Source organism: Apodemus sylvaticus, chromosome 8, assembly GCF_947179515.1.
Source record: "Apodemus sylvaticus chromosome 8, mApoSyl1.1, whole genome shotgun sequence".
Classification (NCBI taxonomy): domain Eukaryota; kingdom Metazoa; phylum Chordata; class Mammalia; order Rodentia; family Muridae; genus Apodemus; species Apodemus sylvaticus.
This window is the reverse complement of record NC_067479.1, coordinates 102,222,289-102,239,081: the sequence shown is the minus strand read 5'-3', so window position 1 is coordinate 102,239,081 and position 16,793 is coordinate 102,222,289. Positions and strand designations below refer to the sequence as shown.

The following is a 16,793-nucleotide window of genomic DNA, read 5'->3' as shown; positions in this document are numbered from 1 at the left end:
TGCTTTATGCTTATAGAGAGGGACATGAACATTGGATCAAAATGTATGAATCTACTCTCTCTCTCTGATCGATGGTAGTTATGAACAATCAATTTTAATTTCTTAACTTGATGTACCTGCAATAATGTTCTATAAACTGTAAGTAGAATAAACACTATACCACTTAGAATTTTCTTTTTTGTGGTACTTTCTGAAAACAACAAAAAAGAAACTGGGATTCTTTGTACAATATATGATTGTGCCTTTATGTAGACTTACACACTCCATGTGAAAAATTTCATGTTCACTTTATCGTGTCACCCATCTTTAAGGTGTGTTTAATACAGTTTATGAAAATACTGTGTAACATTTGAATGGATAAGATTTATCCATTTTAAGCAATTTAATTTTAAGCAATACTATTTCTTGACATATTTTTCAAAATTGATCAAGAATGTTATTGGTTATAACTTAATGCTTATATATAAATTGAGCCAATGTTAGGAACAAAATTTTCTTAAAGTTAAAATGTTAGAACTACTAGAGGGTTTCCTTGGAGTTTTTAGAAGAATTATAATAAAGAAGTTATAATTGTTAGAATTCTCATAAATCATAAAAACTACATGATAAAATTTACTTTTACATTGCTCTTTTAAAAAATTTAAAATTTATTTTAAAATGTTTAAATTTAATGCCATGATTTGTTATAATCACTAACACTGTAGAAAATGGCATGATTCTCTATCATTGCCAAATTATTAAGGCTTAAATTGAAAAAGAACCAACATCTTTCAGCTTGGAAAGTTAGTATTTGAAAGCATGTGTTTAGGTTACCAAACTAGATTATATTTGTGTTCAGAAGTACATAATTACTGTTTTAATTCTTTTGCCTTTCTTTTGAAGCTTAACATCTTTTTCTAAAACACTAACTTTTCTAACTGCCTAAATCTACCAGCTTTAAAAAAAGATTTCCTAAAATTCAATATAAATCGGATCAGTCAATGGGTGAACGAGATGGCTCGTTGTGTAAAAGTACTTGCCGTCAAGTCTGAGAACATGCAATTGAGCTTTAGGATACGCGTGATAGAACAAGTGCATAGTGGGTTTGGCCCAATGCTGTTTGTATTATGTTAATTTGTGTCTCCAAAATTGTTTACACGAGAATCCACCCATCCGCACAATAAATAGTTGGTTCTGATTGGTAAATACAGTTGCCAGCAGCCAATGGCTGGGCAGGGCAGACAGAGATAGGATTTCTAGGATTCCCAGGAGAGAGAGATCTACCATGCCAAGAGAGGTGGGGAAGAGGAGACACCATGCCTGAGAATATGCAAGACTGAGAGCCCCACCGCCACGTAGTCACGAAGCCATGTAGGGGTCGGGGGAGAGCAGCTCCAAGAAGCTCTCTGACTGGGTCCAGGGCAGCAAAGATGGAATATAGATTTTAGTAAGTAATAATTTGAGAATAGCAGAGGGAGCTGGATTAGCCACGTGGAGGGTAGGAAATGGCCTAGCCATTGAGCTGACTTGGGCATAACAAAATGTAATGACTGTGTGTACATGTCTCTCCCTTGGGAAACTAGAACATTAGAGCGGGTAGTGAAAAACGCCAAGACCTCTGCAATCTGAGAATTTTAGTTGGGTACTACTGCACAAGGGAACCAATTTCAAGTTGGCCTCTTACCTCCACATGTGTATCAGGTTATGCACATGCACATGTACACAGGTGTACTCCTCCCCATCCCCCCACACACAAAGTGTAATTTTAAAAGTAAATCATTTATTGATAATTGTTTCTAACGCTCCAATTTGGTTAACTTTTATTTCACCAAATAATTTTTTTAAAGTATGCAAAGTATAAGCAAAATTAATATGGCACATTTAGCAGAATATGATAAAATTAATTCAAAACACATGAATACAGAAATATTTGCAGTATTGTTACTATGTTATTATTAGATTAAATTAATATGGAAATATCCACATATATATGTGGATATATGTATGTATGTATATATTACATATATATATATATATATCCAAGTAATGGTAAGTTAGATTTTTATAAGTAGTAACATTCAAATTCAATATGGACTTCTTATTTGTAGCTCTTAAAGTAAGATATTGAAGAAGCATTTTTTAATTAAAATGCAATTTGTTCTGTGGTATTGAACTTCCATGCAGAAAATCATTATAAACTCTAAACATAATCTAACAGCAGGAGACAGAATGTACTGAAAAGTAAAAAGAATTATACAGAACCTAGCTGGGTGCCTGCACTGAGTAGAGAGAGTTTTTACAAATTGATTCCATTGTCACCACTTTTGGCTTGGACAACACCATTTAACACGGCATGGGTGTGGCCCTTTGAAATAGGTGTGTCACCGTGGGCATGGGCTTTAAGACCCTTGTCCTAGCTGCCTGGAAGCCAGTCTTAGCAGACTTCAGATGAAGGTGGTGAAACCTCAGGTCCTCCAGAGCATGCCTGCCCATATGCTGCCATGTATCCACCATAATAATGAATTGAACCTCTGAACCTGTAAATCTTCCCCAATTAAATGTTCTCCTTATAAGAGTTGCCCTGGGAATGTTGTCTGTTTACAGCAGCAAAGCTCTATCTAACAACCTTTGAGTCATTAATGTTTAACTATAAATATAATACGACAGGATGTCTACTTACAAATATTACAAAAAGTTAAATGATTGCTTAAGTGATGAAAATTGTCTATATTGCCTGAAGTCCTAAATTCCGTTTCCTAAATGGAAAAAAATTCTTGGAGTTTATCCAATAAATAAATAGCAAATGTGTGAAATTTAACTGGCTTATGTTAAAAGGATATGGATTAACCTTATATAATATTGCAATATATGTTTTATTAGACACACATATGCAAAAATAATAACAAACCATTAAGTTCTTTTAAATATTGGCTTCTATGTAGTGTTTTGGCATTCAAGTAGATTCAATACATAAAGATGAATATACTTTTCTTCTATGTATGAAAGCATCCATATCAATAATTCTAGTTGGTCTTTTTAAAAGAATACCATATTTGAGGTGGCTATGGTTGGCACTCTGACAAATGGCCCATATCCATATGCAGCATTGAACTGCAAAGTATCTGACTGTTCATTCACCACTCAGAAAACTCTCTGACTAAGAAAAGCAGTTGCAGAGGCCAGACAAGCACAGGCATGACTTTAATAAGAAGAGGGGAATGCCACAATTCACATTCAAGGTCCTTTTTCAGCTTGTCTCTTTCTCTAACAAGGTTCAGGGCGGAACTACTTCTCTGGAATAACAGATGCAGGCAGACCAATGACTGTTATTCTTCTTTTCTGTGTACTTAGGCCAAGGTTACCTACTATGGTGCAGATAAATTCACACAGAGAAGTGGACTGCCACATAAATAATAAAATGGGACCCTTTAATAGGTCTTTTCTGACAGAAGAGACATCCTGCACATTGTTGATTATATAAACAGCACACAACATCAATATCTATGTGGAAACATTGTTTTGCTAAGCATGTTTTCTGTACCTGATGTTATAGGGGGTGAACACCATAGTTATTGTGCATTTACTGTGGCATTTAAGAGCACATCTGAAATCGGATATCTGGCCAACATGGAGAGCAGAGGAGTTGGCAAATTTGCAGGTGGATTAGGGTCACATGCTAGGAAACATCTGAGAGCTGTTTTTTTTTTGTTGTTGTTTGTTTGTTTGTTTTAATTAGATATTTGCTTTATTTACATTTCAAATGGTATATCCTTTCCTGGTTACCCTCATAAAACACCCTTTCCCATCCCCCCTCCTCCTGCTTACCACTCTACCAATTTCCTGATTGCATTCCCCTATTCTGGGGGATTGAACCTTCACAGGACCAATGGCCTCTCCTCTCATAGATGTCTGAAATGGCCATCTTCTGCTACATATGTAGCTGGAGCTATGGGTTCCTCCATGTGTACTATTTGGTGGTGGCTTAGCCCATGGGAGCTCTGGGGGTACTGGTTGGTACATATCGTTGTTCCTCCTGCAGGGCTGCAGACCTCTTCAGCACTTGGGTCCTTTCTCTTGCTGCTTCACTGGGAACCCTATGCTCATTCTATTGGTTGGTTGTGAGCCATGGGAATTTTGATCCACCTTCCAATAAGGATCAAAGTATCAACACTTTGGTCTTTCTTCTTGAGATTCATGTGGTCTGTGAGTTGTATATTGGGTATTCCGAGATTTTGGGCTAATATCCACTTATCAGTGGATACCATGTATAATCTTTTGTGATTGGGTTACCTCATTCAAGATGATACTTTCTAGCTCCATTCACTTGGCTAATAATTTCATGAAATCATTATTTTTAATAACTGAGTAGTACTCCATTATGTAAATATACCACATTTTTTTGTATCCACTCCTCTGTTGAGGGATATCTGGGTTCTTTCCAGATTCTGGCTATTATAAACAAGGCTGCTATGAACATAGTAGATCATATGTCCTTATTACATGCTGGAGCATCTTCTGGGCATATGCCCAGGAATGGTATAGCTAAGTCCTCAAATAGTGATATGTCCAATGTTCTGAGGAACTGCCAAACTAATTTCCAGAGTGGTTTCACCAGCTTGTAATCCCACCATCAATGGAGGCGTGTTCTGCTTTCTCCACATCCTCTCCAGCATTTGCAGTTTTTGATCTTGGCCATTCTGACTGGTGTGAGGTAGAATCTCAGGGTTGTTTTGATTTGCTTTTCCCTGATGATTAAGGATGTTGAACATTTATTTAGGTGTTTTTCAGACATCTGGTATTCCTCAGTTGAGAATTCTTTGTTTAGCTCTGTTCCCCATTTTTTTTAGTAGGGTTATTTGGTTCTCTGGAGTCTAATTTCTTGAGTTCTTTGTATATATTGGATATTAGACCTCTATCTGATGTAGGATTAGTAAAGATCTTTTCCCAGTCTGTTGGTTGCTGTTTTGTCTTATTGACAGTGTCCTTTGCCTTATAGAAGCTTTGCAATTTTAGGAGGTCCCATTTGTCAATTAATGATTTTAGATCATAAGCTATTCCTATTCTATTCAGGAAAATTTCCTGTGTCCATGGGCTCCAGGTTCTTCCCCACTTTCTCTTCTATTAGATTCAGTGTATCTGGTTTCATGTGAAGGTTCTTGACCCACTGGGACTTGAGCTTTGTACAGGGAGATAAGAATGCATCCTTCTACATGTTGACTGTCAGTTGACCTAGCTGTTGAGAATAGTTTTCACTATCCTGGATTTTGTTATACTAGATAAATTTGGAAATTGCTCTTTCTAACTCTATGAAGAATTAAATTGGAATTTTGATGGGGATTGCATTGAATTTGTAGATTGCTTTTGGCAAGATGGACATTTTTTACTATATTAATCCTGCCAATCCCATCTCAGAAGATGGGAAATCTTTCCATCTTCTGAGATCTTCTTCAATTTCTTTCTTCAGAGACTTGAAGTTCCTATCTTACAGATCTTTCACTTGCTTGCTTAGAGTCAGACTAAGGTATTTTATATTATTTGTGACAATTGTTAAGGGTGTCATTTCCCTAATTTCTTTCTCAGCCTCTTTATTCTTTGAGTATAGGCAGGATACTGATTTGTTTGTGTTAATTTTATATCCAGCCACTTTGCTAAAGTTGTTTATCAGGTTTAGGAGTTCTCTGGTGGAACTTTTGGGGGTCACTTAAGTATACTATCACATCATCAGCAAACTATAGTGATAGTTTGACTTCTGCTTTTCCAATTTGAATCCCTTTGACCTCCTTTTGTTGTCTAATTGCTCTGACTAGGACTCTGAGTACAGGTAGGAAGAAAGGGGACTGCCTTGTCTAGTCTGTGATGTCAGTGGGATTGCTTCAAGTTTCCCTCCATTTAGTTTGATGTTGGCTACTGGTTTGCTGTACACTGCTTTTATTATGTTTAGGTATGGGCCTTGAATTCCTGATTTTTCCAAGACTTTTATCATGAAGAGGTGTTTGATTTTGTCAAATGCTTTCTCAGCATCTAATGAAATGATCATGTGGTTTATTTTCTTTTAGTTTGTTTATATAGTGGATTGCATTGATGGATTTCCATATATTGAACCATCCCTGCATCCCTGGAATAAAGCCTATTTCATCATGGTGGATGATCAGTTTGGTGTCTTCTTGGATTTAGTTGACAAGAATTTTATTGAGTATTTTTACATTGATATTCCAAGGGGAAACTGGTCTTAAGCTCTCTTTCTTTCTTGGGTCGTTTTGTGGTTTAGGTATTAGAGTATTTGTGGCTTCATAGAATGAATTGGGTAGTGTTCCTTATGTTTCTATTTTGTGGAATAGTTTGAAGAGTATTGGTATTAGGTCTTTCTTGAAAGTCTGATAGAACTCTGCCTTAATTCCATCTGTCCCTGGGCTTTCTTTTGTTTGGGAAACTATTAATGACTGATTCTATTTTTTTATGGGTTATGGGACTGTTTCTATCATTTATCTGATCCAGATTTAAGTTAGGTACCTGGTATCTGTCTAGAAAATTGTCAAATTTGTCTAGATTTCCCACTTTTGTTGAGTATAGGCTTTTGTAGTAGGATCTGATGATATTTTGGATTTCCTCAGTACCTGTTGTTTTGTTTCCCTTTTAATTCCTGATTTTGCTGATTTGAATACTGTCTCTGTGCTCTCTGGTTAGTTTGGCTAAGGGTTTATCTATCTTGTTGGTTTTTTTCAGAGACCCAGCTTCTGGTTTGGTTGATTCTTTGCATAGTTCTTTTTGATTTTACTTGGTTTATTTCAGCCCTGAGTTTGATTATTTCCTGCCATCTACTCCTCTTGGGTATATCTGCTTCTTTTTGTTCTAGAGCCTTCAGTTGGGCTGTCAAGTTGTTAGTGTATGGTCTTTCCAGTTTCTTTTTGGAGGCACCAAGAGCCATGAATTTTCCTCTTAGTACTGCTTTCATTGTGTCCCATAAGTTTGGGTATATTGTGCATTCATTAAGTTCTAAAAAGTCTTTAATTTCTACCTTGACCAAGTGATCTTTGAGTAGAATGTTGTTCAGTTTCCACGTTTATGTGGGCTTTTGCTGTTTTTCTTGTTATTGAAGACCAGGCTTAATCCAGGGTGATCTGATAGGATACATGGAATTATATCTATATTCTTATATCTGCTGAGGTCTGTTTTGTGAAGGAGTATATGGTCAATTTTGGAAAAGGTACTCTGAGGTACTGAGATAAAGGTATATTCTTTTGTTTTAGGATAAAATGTTCTATAAATATCCGTTAGATCCACTTGTTTCATAACTTCTGTTAGTTTCACTGTTTCTCTGTTTAGTTTGTGTTTCCCTGATCTGTCTATTGATGAGAGTGTGGTGTTGAAGTCTTCCATTATTATTATGTGGAGTATAATGTGTGCTTTGAGCTTCAGTAAAGTTTCTTATATGAATGTCGATGCCCTTGTATTTGGAGCAAATATGTTCAGAATTGAGAGTTCATCCTGGTAGATTTTTCTATTGATGAGTATGAAGTGTCCTTCCTTATCATTTTTTGTCACTTTAGGTTGAAAGTGGATTTTATTTGATATTAGAATGCGTACACCAGCTTGTTTCTTGGAACTATTTGCTTGGAAAATTGTTTTCCAGCTTTTTACTCTGATGTAGTATCTGTCTTTGTGCCTAAGGTAAGTGTCTTGAATGCAGCAAAATTTGGGTCCTGTTTATGTATCCAGTCTTTTCGTTGACATCTTTTTATTGGAGGATTGAGTCCATTGATATTAAGAGATATTAAGGAGAAGTGATTGTTGCTTCCTGTTTTTTTGTTTGTTTGTTTTTAGAGGTGGAGTTATGTTTGTGTGGCTCTCTTCTACTTGCTTTGCTAAAAGATTAATTTCTTGCTTTTTCTAATGTGCAGTTTTCCCTCACTTTCTTGGTGTTTTCCATTCATTATTCTTTGAAGGGCTACATTTGTGTAAAGATATTGTGTAAATTTGCTTTTCTCATGGAATACCTTGGTTTCTCCATCTATGGTAATTGAGAGTTTTGCTGGGCATAGTAGCCTGGGTTGGCATTTATCTTCCCTTAGGATCTGTATGACAATTGATTATGATCTTCTGACTTTCATAGTCTCTTGGGAGAAGTCTGGCATAAATCTGAAAGGTCTGCTTTTAGAAGTTACTTGACCATTTTCCATTACTGCTTTTAATATTCGTTCTTTGTTTAGTACATTTGGTGTTTTAAATACTATATGACATAAGGAACTTCTTTTCTCATCCAATCTATGTGGAGTTATGAAGGCTTCTTGTATATTCATGATTGGTCATCTCTTTCTTTAGGTTAGGGGACTCTTCGTCCATAATTTTGTTGAAAATATTTGCTGCCCCTTTAAGTTGGAAATCTTCGTTCTCTTGTATACCTTAATTCTTAGGTTTGGTCTTTTCATTTTGTCCTGAATTTCCTGGATTTCTGAGGATTTAGGAACTTTTTGAATTTTGCATTTTCTTTGACTATTGCGTCAATGATTTCTAAGGTATCTTCTGCATCTGAGATTCTCCCTTCTATCTCTTATATTCTGTTGTTGATGCTTGCATCTATGACTTCTAGCTTCTTTGTTAGGTTTTCTATGTCCAGAGTTTTTTCCCTTTGTGATTTCTTTATTATTTCAACCTCTATTTTTAGATTCTATATGGTTTTGTTCAATTCCTTCATCCATTTCGTTGTGCTTTCCTTTAATTCTTTAAGGGCTTCTACCTGTTTACCTGTGTTCTATATTTCTTTAAGGGATTTGTTTATGTCCTTCTTGAATCCCTCTATCAGCATCATGTGCTGTGATTTTAAATACAAATCTTGCTTTTCCAATGTGTTGGGGTATCCTGGACTTGCTATTGTGGGAGAATTGGGGTGAGATGCTGCCATGTTGCCTTCATTTCTGTTGGTAACATTCTTGTGTTTGCCTTTCGCCGTCCTCATTATCTCTGGTGTTAGTTGGTCCTGCTGTTTCTGGATGGTGCTTGTCCTTCCTTTGGGCCTTCAAGCCTGTCTCAGCACCCCTGGGTGACTGGATCTCCCCAAGCACAGGGCACTGTGGCTCAGCCCAGATCATGGATCCAGATGGAACCTGGAAGGACCATGGACCAGCTGTTCTGCTATTCCTGTGTTCCCTAGCCTGAGCTGCCTACACAGTTGTCTGAAGGAAAATGGCAGTCTCTTCTCCAAACCAGGGAATCAAAGTACTCCCTTCAGGCCAATTCTTCCCTGGCAAAATTGGTACACAGAGTGCTGTGGCTCAGTCTAGCTCCTAGGGGCAGGTAGAGCCCAGATAGTCCCTGTCCCAGCTGCACTGTCATTCCTGTTGAGAGTTCTTTTAATGGTAGAACTTAAAATTGCTATATTAACGTGGTGGAAAAGCAATTTGTAAATGAGGTTAAAATTCTGTGACTATAATTTTATATTCTATATATCTCATGTTTCCTGTTCTTTAGAATCGGTGAAATGTCATTGGATTTGCACATTGATTGTAAAGGATTGTTACAACAGAGTGTGACAATACAGGGATATATAAATATTCCTAGAGTCTGTGGTATTGAGCCCAGGCTATTCATCAGAGTTTCACTGTGAGGCTTATTGGCTGAGGAACCATATCTTAAATATATCAGATATTGAAAAATGACCTTGCCAAAGAGCTAAAGAATTTTGAAAGATCACTTCCAGCAATCAATGTTCACAGTGTCTTTTAATGTGGAAAATAATGAAGTTTAGATTGGTCTAAGGGTAATGAACCAGAATTTCCAAGATTCTATGATAGTTGAAGATTATCCTAATTGTTTTAATGATACATATAATTTTAAGTGAATTTAAGGGCAATGGTGGACATAGTGGCTAATGTTAGATCTAGTTTGTTTAAAAACAAGTTAAAAACTCTCTCTCATTTGTATGTTTGTTTGTTTCTTTGTATCTGTGTGCATGTCTGTGTATGAGTCTATGTGTGTGTAAAAATAGATATGTGACAGAGAGATGAACAGAGTGGTATACACACAAAAATTCCTCTAAGAATTTATGGATGTTTTCAGTGCTATGAGTTCCCCATGTACACAGCACAAAGCTTTTGATAGATCTAAGATGGGCCCTTTCAATGCTTTCCAGGTTCTCTAGGCCATTAATTCTATGGTGTTTTATAAATTTATAAATTCTAAAGTCTATAATCCTTTTCTGAACCTCAAAGGACTACTATGCTTTTCCAGTGTATGTTTGGTCTTACTCTGAAAACAAAGAGACACTTTGCTGCCAGAGTATTAAGACCTAAAGTCAAGGGACATTCCATTTGTTTTCAGCTCCACAGATAAACATTGTAGCTCCACTAACATTGACAGAGGTGGCAAAGGAGAAATAATTTTTTATTGTGAAACTATCAGTGGGAGGATTTCCCTGGGTGAGTTAAAACACCCAAATCTGGAACCAATCATCTTCACAGAGATTCAGCATCAAAGATTTGCTCAGTGGAGAATGATTGCAATCTTAAATAGAAATAATTATAACTATAATGAATTATAATTTACACAAACAAAAACAGAGCTGATTTTTCAAAGCCTCATGTATTTAGCATTCCAGCTCATTGACCAGAGGTAGGAGAATGATCTAGATTGCTCTTTGTATTTTCTGCTCCTTCAGAAGAGGTGCCCATATCAGATGAGATCAGGGGAAATCTTAATTGGTCAGATAAGGCTAGATCCTCTGATTGGGCAGTGGAAGGAAAAGGTGAAGCTGAAAGTTTAAGAGAGTGGGCAAAGAGTAAGAAGAGGAGGAGACAAGATGGAGAACAGAAAAAAATGGATGAAGAAGATAATGAACTAGAGCTACATGGCCCCTAGGAGCATAAGTATCTAGGGATTTCATTGAGCAGAAGAAAAAATATTTAGGTGACAAAATTGCAAAGAAGATTGTCTGAGATTAAATAAAGATATACAGTCTCTCTATGAATGTGTCCTTTCCCAATTTGTTGGTTGCAGTTTTGTCCTTTTAACAGTGTCCTTTGACTTACAGAAACTTTGTAATTTTATGAGGTCCCATTTGTCAATTCTTGATCTTAGAGTATAAGCTATTGGTGTTCTGTTCAGGAACTTTTCCCCTGTGCCCATGTCCTCGAGGGTTTTCCCCAGTTTCTTTTCTATTAGTTTCAATGTGTCTGGTTTTATGTGAAGGTCCTTGATCCACTTGGAGTGGAGTTTAGTACATGGAGATAAGAATGGATCAATTAGCATTCTTCTGCATGCTGACCTCCAATTGAACCAGCACCATTTGCTGAAAAGGCTATCTTTTTTCCACTGGATGTTTTCGGCTCCTTTGTCGAAGATCAAGTGACCATAGGTGTGTGGATTCATTTCTGGGTTTTCAATTCTATTCCATTGGTCCACTTGTCTGTCACTGTGCCAATACCATGCAGTTTTTAACACTATTGCTCTGTAGTATTACTTGAAGTCAGGGATACTGATTCCCCCAGAATTTCTTTTGTTGTTGAGAATAGATTTTAGCTATCCTGGGTTTTTTGTTATTCCAGATGAATTTAAGAATTGCTTTTTCTAACTCTGTGAAGAACTGAGTTGGGATTTTGCATTGAATCTGTAGATCACTTTTGGCAAGATGGCCATTTGAACTATATTAATCCTGCCAATCCACAAGCATGGCAGATTTTTCCATTTTCTGAGGTCTTCTTCAATTTCCTTCTTCAGAGACCTGAAGTTCTTGTCGTATAGATCATGCCATTAAAATGTAAAGATAACAGGAATGAATGACAGCTGTATCATTTGAAGTACAAGATAGGAAATGGGGATTTAATTGTCCATAGTATTCATTGGGGGTTTAGTTTCAGTGTCATGCATGAGGCCAATGCTTATAGACAAAGATGCTAAATTATATAAATGGTATAGTATTTGCATACAAATTACCAACTAGTATTATATATAAGTATAATACTAAGTAAATGTTGCTTAACAGCTACTACCCTGACTTTCTAAAAAATGACAATGAGAGAAAAACCTTTATAGTCAATATAGATAATTTTTTGATATTCTGAGTCATGATTGATTGACTCTATAGTTGTGAAAAGATAAATGTGAGAAGTGAACACTAAACACCAGATGGATTCTATTACATGTAAGGATCTATTCAAGGCAGTATGGTGTTATCTGAAGACTGAGACAAATTAAATAAAAAGCAGAAATATGTCATGCCTAAAAAAGCTTAAACGATTCTTGTTGATAGGTTAAGAAAGGACATAAAATTGGAAGACAGAGGCTACCTTAGTTCTCTTTCTCATTTTGCAAGATTGCAGGTAAAAAAAAAAAAAGCTGAGAATCTTGACACAAAGAAGAAATCTGCAACCAAGAAGGCAGCAGTGCTGCAACTGCTGTTACTCTGGGTACTGGTGCATCCAAAAAAAAAGGTGACCCTAAGGTTAAAAAGCCAGGAAGTAGGAAACCCCATTGCAGCTGAAACCATGTCCTGTTTAGAGGAATTGGCAGCTACTCCCAAGCTGCTATATATTCCAGAAAGGAAGTATTCAACTGCAAAGTCCAAGGTTGAAAAGAAGAGAAAGGAGAAGGTCCTTGCAACAATCACAGCAACTGCTGGTGGAGACAAGAACAGTGATACCCAGGTGGTGAAGCTTTGAACAATGCCTACCGATGATATGTCTTGGAAGTGGCTGAGTTATGTCACAAAGCCCTTCTGTCAGCATGGGAGAAGGCTGAGATCCTGCATCACTCCTGGGACTATCCTGATCATCTTCACTGGACCCCACAGGGGCAAGGGAGTGGGTTTTCTGAAGCAACTAGGCAGCAGCTTGTTGTTTGTGATGGAGCCTCTTGCCCTCATCCAAGTTTCTCTGCACAGAACACACCAGAAGTCTGTCATGTCCACCTCTATCAGCAATGTTACAATCCACAAACACCTGACCAACACTTATTTCAAGAAGGAGCTGCACAAGCCCAGGCACCAGGAGGATGAAATCTTCAACATGGAGAAAGGGAAATATGAGATTACAGAGCAGCACAGGGCTGATCAAAAAACTGTGGACTCGGGGATTTTGCCAAAGATCAAAGCTATTACTCAGCTCCAGGACTACTTGCAATCTCAGTTATCCCTGACAAATGGGATGTATTCTCACAAACTTCTGTTCTAAATTCTTTTTTTTTTTTCTTTTTTTTTTTTATTTGATATAATTTATTTACATTTCAAATGATTTCCCCTTTTCTAGCCCCCCCCTCCCCGAAAGTCCCGTAAGCCCCCTTCTCTTCCCCTGTCCTCCCTCCCACCCCTTCCCAGTTCCCCGTTCTGGTTTTGCCAAATACTGTTTCACTGAGTCTTTCCAGAACCAGGGACCACTCCTGCTTTCTTCTTGTATCTCATTTGATGTGTGGATTATGTTTTGGGTATTCCAGTTTTCTAGGTTAATAACCACTTATTAGTGAGTGCATACCATGATTCACCTTTTGAGTCTGGGTTACCTCACTTAGTATGATGTTCTCTAGCTCCATCCATTTGCCTAAGAATTTCATGAATTCATTGTTTCTAATGGCTGAATAGTACTCCATTGTGTAGATATACCACATTTTTTGTATCCACTCTTCTGTTGAGGGATACCTGGGTTCTTTCCAGCATCTGGCAATTATAAATAGGGCTGCTATGAACATAGTAGAGCATGTATCCTTATTACATGGTGGGGAATCCTCTGGGTATATGCCCAGGAGTGGTATAGCAGGATCTTCTGGAAGTGAGGTGCCCAGTTTTCGGAGGAACCGCCAGACTGCTTTCCAGAGTGGTTGTACCAATTTGCAACCCCACCAGCAGTGGAGGAGTGTTCAAGACTCTGAAGAAGGAAATGGAAGAAGACCTCAAAAAATGGGAAAACCTCCCATGCTCATGGATCGGTAGAATCAATATAGTTAAAATGGCCATTTTGCCTAAAGCACTATACAGATTCAATGCAATACCCATCAAAATCCCAACTCAATTCTTCACAGAGTTAGAAAGAGCAATTATCAAATTCATCTGGAACAACAAAAAACCCAGGATAGCTAAAACTATTCTCAGCAACAAAAGAAAATCTGGGGGAATCAGTATCCCTGACCTCAAGCAATACTACAGAGCAATAGTGTTAAAAACTGCATGGTATTGGTACAGTGACAGGCAGGAGGATCAATGGAACAGGATTGAAGATCCAGAAATGAACCCACACACCTATGGCCACTTGATCCTCGACAAAGAGGCTGAAAACATCCAATGGAAAAAAGATAGCCTTTTCAACAAATGGTGCTGGTTCAACTGGAGGTCAGCATGCAGAAGAATGCGAATTGATCCATCCTTGTCTCCTTGTACTAAGCTCAAATCCAAATGGATCAAGGACCTCCACATAAAGCCAGACACTCTGAAGCTAATAGAAAAGAAACTGGGGAAGACCCTTGAGGACATCGGTACAGGGAGAAAGTTTCTGAACAGAACACCAATAGCGTATGCTCTAAGAGCAAGAATTGACAAATGGGACCTCATAAGGTTACAGAGTTTCTGTAAGGCAAAGGACACCATCAAGAGGACAGATCGGCAACCAACAAATTGGGAAAAGATCTTCACCAATCCTACATCAGATAGAGGGCTAATATCCAATATATATAAAGAACTCAAGAAGTTAGACTCCAGAAAACCGAACAACCCTATTAAAAAATGGGGTACAGAGTTAAACAAAGAATTCTCACCTGAAGAACTTCGGATGGCGGAGAAGCATCTTAAAAAATGCTCCACTTCATTAGTCATTAGGGAAATGCAAATCAAAACAACCCTAAGATTTCATCTTACACCAGTCAGAATGGCTAAGATTAAAAATTCAGGAGACAGCAGGTGTTGTTCTAAATTCTTAACAACACAATTAAACACATTCATATGTTTAAAAATAGATGAGAGAAAACATTCAGTTAAAACTAGAAAAAAGGGAAAAATACAAAAAGAATAAAATGCCTCAAATAGAAGTGTCAAGTACCTCAACCATAAATCCATATACATATGGACTGCCTTAAATGTAATCTAAATATACCTAGTGAGAGAAAAATAGGAGCAAATGAAAATAACATTTAATTTTCTCTAAAAGCATCTCATATAGTCTAAAAATGTGTTGTGAAATAGGATATGATACTCATGAAAAAAGCTATACTTGCCAAATTAAATTTATATGAAGGAAGATTGGAAAAGACTTGGAAATGAAGGAAATTTTACTTTATTAAAGAAATCAAGTAGTCCTGAACTTATGTACATATAACAAGGAGACAAAATTACAACTGGCAAAATGATAGTGTTGAAAAACAAATAGAAAAACACATTATTATAGAGGCTTCAATACTAATATGTAGGACATGCATAGACAACGAAAGAAGGAAAATCTTTAAGCATATAGGTGGATGGAACTTCTGTGTATATGAGTCACGTCTGTGTAATTGACATTTATTGAATATTTCATTCAACAAAACCAGAGTGCGCATTGTTCTTGAACATTCTAGACCATAAAACACATCTTAACTAACTGAACACATAACTAAATGATACACATAGACCCCTAGTCCACAGTGGCATTAAACTGGAGCTCAAAGACGGAAAGAGTTCTAGAACATAACAAACTAGCCAAACGTAAAGGTCATTTTTATAAATCAATGGGTAAAAGAAGAAATCTCAATTGAAATTATGGAATATATTTAACTAAGGAAAATAACAGGGTAACTTATGGGACTTGTGGGTGACAGTTAAAACAGTAATTGCCCCTCAAGGGACATGCATTTCCTAAATAGTTTTCTCCCTGCTGCTTTACTAGGTATAATATATATAGCATGACCAACTTTATAAAAATTTTCACTCTTAAGAATACATTCCTGGTATCACAATAGCAGAGGTACTTCATCTCTTAATTGGTCACTGATGTTCCTGCAAAGGTCTTGTAGTAAAATACAAAGGTGTTGACCAAATTATTGGTTAGAATTCAATTAATTTAGTTACCATAGCTAATTGGCCTAACATTTTAATTTTTTTAAAAGCACACCAAACCCTTATAAATACCCTTCCCTGATCTCAAGATTTATGGCCTCTTATTGTTGGTGCTATTTTTGTGTTTATGTGGGTATCTTCTTTTGGGTTCGTTGGAAGAATATTACTTTCTTGCTTTTTCTGGGGTGTAGTTTTCCTCCTTGTGATGGCATTTTCCATCAATTGTCCTTTGTAGGGCTGGATTTGTAGACAGATACTATGTAAATTTGGTTTTAACATGGAATATCTTGGTTTCTCCATCTATGATGATTGAGACTTTTGCTGGGTATAGTAGCCTGGGCTGGCAATTTTGTCCTTAGGGTCTGTATGAGGTCTGCCCAGGATCTTCTAGCTTTCATTGTCTCTGGTGATAAGTCTGGTGTAATTCTGATAGGTCTGACTTTATAAGTTACTTGCCCTTTTTCATTTACTGTTTTTAATATTCTTACTTTGTTTAGTTAATTTGGTGTTTTGATTATTATGTACCAGGAGGAGTTTCTGTTCTGGTCCAGACTGTTTGGAGTTCTGAAGGCTTCATGAAGTTCTGTATGTTCATGGGCATCTCTTTCTCTAGGTTAGGGAAGTTTTCTTCTATAATTTTTTTGAATATATTTACTGGCCCTTTAGGAAGCAGCAATCACTATTCCTTAATATCTCTTAACAACAATGGACTCAAATCCCCAATAAAAACATAGACTAACAGAAATATTTCTCATGTAACTTTTCAATTTTATCAGAAAATCTTGGTAATTCCCCTTTTAATTAATTTAGT

General features: G+C 36.9%; 1 pseudogene; it reads left to right on the top strand.

Annotated features, from left to right (window-relative positions):
- The first annotated feature begins 993 nt into the window (after window positions 1–993).
- Window positions 994–13,139, top strand: LOC127690827 (60S ribosomal protein L6-like; annotated as a pseudogene).
- The last annotated feature ends 3,654 nt before the right edge of the window (window positions 13,140–16,793 follow it).